Consider the following 5,411-nt stretch of genomic DNA (forward strand, 5'->3'; position numbering starts at 1 on the left):
TTCACAGAGAGATCATTTAGAACACATGATGATAGTTTTATCTGCATTTTAATTGTGCATCATTTATGTTATCCCCAAAGTGAAAGCTGACACTGTGACTGGTTTTACACTCTTACAATAACATGCAACACCTGTATGATGAAGTGGAAATTGTGTTTTATTAGAAAAATAATCCACACATTTTTAAATGGCTCCTGTGAAAATAAATGCAACATTTCAGTCAGAGAGACCGTATCTGTGATTAATGTGTTGCATTAGTTTAGAGTATTTCTATGTGACATATTCAGAGTAGTTTCTTCATCATCCAACCAATTACCGAAACATACTCACTCTATACTTCACACATATTCAGTGATACCTAAACTTATATTAAGCCTGGCTTACTTTAAATATTTGGAAATTATTTTTAATCTTCTCTGTTGTGAGAATAAAGGCTATTGTTTACATTTCACTTCGATGAATATGAATTTTTGTTGTCTCTAATAGAGGACATTCCCGCAGATAATTATTATCACCGTTTTATCTCATATAATATGAAGTAGGCTACTTAGGCCTAATTAATGTGCTCTGATGATGTTGCTCGTAATTAGCAACTCCACCTCTTTCACATGAACGCACTCATGAAATGAAAATTAAGCTAATGAAAAGATTTCCTGGGTAGGTGCAACCAGCTTCATAGTAAAGGCCTCTGGTCTGTTTGTTCTGGAGAGGAAGAAACCTCTGTTCAGCTCCCAGTAAAAAAAAACAAAAACCTGAATAATGAATATTGAAGGAATTCTAACCAGAAGACATGTCAGCTGATTGCAATCCACAATCTTATGATCTTACACACAGGACCTTTAAGATGTTGTTTACCGGGGTGTTATTTTCAATGAGGCCTCTGTATGTGTGTGACACACAGGCATGTTACTTAACAGAAGCAGGGGGAGTGGTACATGTATGAACTCTACACCGACACACACATCTCACACATTGATTTATATGAATGCACATGCATACTGATACAGATGATGATGAGTGTCAAGTGTAAAATGTTTCAAATTCAGAACTCATGAGGTGTCCTTGTTTAAAGGGAAACTTCAGTATTTTTCCACCTGGACCCTGTTTTCCCTTGTTTTTGTGTCTAATGGGTACAACTATTTTTGAAAGTGGTGCGGTATTGAGTGAGACCACTGTGGCGAGCAGCCACAAACTGGGCTTCAATGTAATTTTTAATGGCAATATCACCTTGCGTCTACTAAAAGTGATTGTTTTTACCACTGACAGGCTCAGATTGTTAAAAGTGTGTTTTCCCTCAAGCAAAGACACCTCATGAACTTAAAATATATCACCCAGGTCATTCATCTTCTGTCTTAGTGTGCATGTGCCTCATACAAATGCTTACATGCATATATAATATGTGTGTGTGTCAGTGTAGAGTTCCATGTATCACTCCCCCTGCTTCTGTTTAAAAACATGCCTGTTGCACACACACAGAGGCCTCACTGAAAATAACACCCCAGTCAACAACATCTTCATTTGACTTCATTCACCATCAACAGCCTCATTTTACCTTACCATAATTATACCTCAACCAGCCTCCGTTCCCCAGCAACAACATCTGCACTTCATTTTCATCAAGCAGGTCTGCGTTATGATTACATTGTCAATGAAAAAAATATCCATCCTCCAACTGATTAACACATCTCCATCATGTTAGATTTTTACCACGCTGACACCTGGGAATGATAGATTCCCTTGTGTTTTAGTGTTCCTTTAAATAGCAAACAAAATGGAGTTTATTGCTGCATAAATATAGCATAGCTCTTGGAAACCTTGGGAACTCTACTTTTGGTCCAATTTTTGTCTGATCAGACAAAGTACAGTCACAGCAGTATAATGTGCACAGCCAAACACGCCAAAGAAATTAGCATAGCTGCTGCAGTGAACCGAAAAGCCTCATGGTTCATGGTCAGCAACATAAAGTTGTAACATTTCAATTCAAAGACGGATGTCTTCATGATGGAGGCTGCAGAAATAATAATTTGGATTAACTTAGTCATGTTTTGAATCAAGATTGTGTCATTACAACTGCTTCAAAAATGTCAGGAAACAAGAGAGTGTTTACTTTCCAAGGCTGTAAATCAATCATGAATACACACTGACTGAGGAGAAGAGCTAATAATTACAGTCTTCATCTTCAAACTTAGGAGAGTTGAAAGAAAAAGGAAAACAGAACAGAAAGCCGCCCCTTTTAAGGATGGAAATTGAGTTTGTAGTACACACAAATCATGCAATAATTTAGTGCATAGTTACACGTAATACACATTTCAGATTTGTGAATGCCTCATTTTTGGCTCAGGTCAGCACACTGACCTGGATGAGAGGGCAGCAGTTTTTAGATGTGTGAGAGAGTGAGCAGAGTGAGATGATGTGAGAGTAAAAGAGGTTAAAAGAGAGACAGAAACAGGGAGACAGCGACGGACAGACCGAGAAATTAGGGGCTCTACTGACCAGAAACTGCTCTGACTCAGACAAAGTCAACATCTTTGCTGACATCACTGACCATCAGCTCCATCATTTCAACTTTAAATGCTTTGATGGCCCAAACAACCTTCATTTGTCTAAACCCACAAGGTTTTTACTACTGCCAGTGAGACAGGGGTAGCCGTGTAGCCCGGTACAGAAAAAAAATGCCACAGCAGGTTTATGCTTGATTCAAACACATTAAAGGTTTGTAAGTTGAATGAATTGACTGCACTGCAAAATTCTAGTTTTGGTATGTAAACACTAACTCAAATGAGGAGTTTAGTATCTCTAAAAGATAAAAAAAAAAAATTGCCAAGTGTGTGATTTCTTTTTGCAGTGACTGCCGAGTGGGAAAGTGGTGTTCTGAATAAGAGGACTGTAGTGTGAGATGAGAGAGGTAGACAACTGACCACAGGCGTCCTGCAGGCACCAGTCAAATATAAACTGACTTAATTAACACTTGTGGAAACCCTTAACAAGGCTAACAATGTAATCAATGATAGGTTTCCCATATAAGATAGCACCACATGGACGCAAGGACGCCTGAGTCTGTGGATGCAGATACGACGAGTAAAACAGGCAACTAAATCGGATTGTGATGATGAGCCACAAAAAGTGAATATAGAGTAGACTATTACATTAAAATTAAAGGAAAAATAAGTTAACAAGAAACAGTTTAAATCATGGAGGCTGATCTCTCAGTACAGTGCAACTATTTGTACCTATAGGACTAAAATTCAGCTCTATAACTCCAACACATGTGATACAGTGACAAGGGGTATGAAGGAGTTGAGGAATTAAGGTTGTGGTTGTCTGTTTTTTGGGGGGGACAGGCAGGCTAGGGGAAAAGTGGGGAGGTAGGGGGGGTCGGGGTTTCAAACCGGCAGCTTCTAATCCTGACACGCTGCCTCTGCCAATTATAAGGGCTTTAAACACGGCCGGTGGGAGGAAAAAACATGACCAGGGAGACCAGACTAGCGCCGGGGCGTATTTAGCAACATACAGGCAGACTGTAATTACATATATGGCCAACAGAGAGATTTAATGACTTTTTCCTCCTTCAACTGATTGACAAGGCAGAAGGGTGGAGGAAGGTGGGGGGGGTGGGGCAATAACAGAGAGAGCGCACGAGCGTCACTGTTTCATTTCAGCTGAAAACCTCTGGATTTTTGTTAAATGGGGTTCATTAACTTTGACATAAATGCATTTACTGTAATATGTGATCGATCAGTCTGCCAGAGAGGATTAAATTATTATTTTTTCAAGTTTCACACAGCCACATATTAAAGTGCAATGCACAGGAACTGGGAGCGGAATGGTTGTGCTGTTTTTGTTGTGCCTCTGTATTCTAATACACTGGAATTGAAATGAAACAATCATAAATTATTGAATGGCTCAAGCATTACGGTTTATCCTTGACCTTAACAGCATGTGTGATCTTAACAAAAAAGGTCAACTAACTAGCTTTGTTCTGAGCTTTGAACCATTTCTCCCAGTCTTCATCATCTAAGCATGCTCCATCAAGAAATTGAGCTGGGTCAGGTGTTATCATCATGTGACCTATGGTACATGCAGATCACTGATGGTGTGATAGCAAGTGGTGATGGCTAGATATTAAGAGGAAATTATACCAATTTTGAAAACTTACACATGTTATTCCTATGGCTCAAGACAGTCCAAAAAACATGAGTAAACATGAACAACTCTCTCCATAATAAAGAAAAAAGTATTAAAACTCAGAGTTGTGATGTCATCAAGTATAAAGTCTGGAGCTGCTCTATAGATTGTGAATGAACACAGACATAGATACTTCCTGCTGCTATTGTAAACATGATATAGCAACTATTTTTCATCTTTGTGTGAATGTGAAATATCCAGAAGATTTTGGACCGATTTGGAATCCACTGTTTGAAACCTCTAATTCAGTTCACTTTCTTAACCTGAGAGATATTTTACCTTATTATGATTATCCAGATGAGAGGCTCTTGAATATTTAATGTGTTGTTGAATGTGTTTTTCTAAATATCTACGTTTTTTTGATTCACAAACAAAACTTCTCTATTTTCTCCTAGAAGTTAAGACTTGTTGTTGTTGTTGTTGTTGTTGTTGTTGTTGTTGTTGTTGTTGTTGCTGTTGTTTGTTTGTTTCATTTTGTATGTTTATTGTTATGTAATTGTCTTGAAATACTGTTACTTCAGAAATACTCATTTGGTTTCATATTTTTTACATGGAATTAACTAATTTCATGTTCATTAATTACTTACCTGATGTTGTGTACATGTTCTTTTTCTCAAAATAAAATAAAATAAAATAATCAAATTAAATTAAATTAAATTAAATTAAATTAAATTAAAAATCCATAGACAATGAATTAAAGATGTTATGCATGACACTGAGAGCACCCAGGGGAATGTTCTGGGTGTCTCGGTACATTTTCTGTTTCAGAACTGAGAACACTACAACAGAGTAAAACTCATTTGGGTTTAAAAAAGAAAACAAACATTATGTAGGTCCACAAAATCAGTCTCCCGTTCATTCTCTATGGAGCAGCTCCAGACTTTATACTTGATGACATCACAAGTTTGAGATTTACTTCTCTGGTTTCTGGCTTTTTATGAGAGAGTGGCTCATGTTCATAAATATTAACTGAACTTTCATAGGCCATGGAAATAATATATTGGACTTCTTGGTTTTGGTGGTTTTCCCCTTTAATCCTTGCCTTGATTCAAAGATGATAGTATTGCAGTATTGCAGTGTGTGGGGGAACAACCTCTAAATACTACTATTTACTCAGATGTGATGCATGTTCCACACACAGGTCACCTGATGACAACATGAATCTCATAAAAAAATCAACCAATCAGCTTTTGACATCATTTGGCAGTTGGCATTGTAAATTACTA

The sequence above is a fragment of the Epinephelus fuscoguttatus genome, linkage group LG13, assembly GCF_011397635.1.
Source record: "Epinephelus fuscoguttatus linkage group LG13, E.fuscoguttatus.final_Chr_v1".
NCBI lineage: Eukaryota > Metazoa > Chordata > Actinopteri > Perciformes > Serranidae > Epinephelus > Epinephelus fuscoguttatus.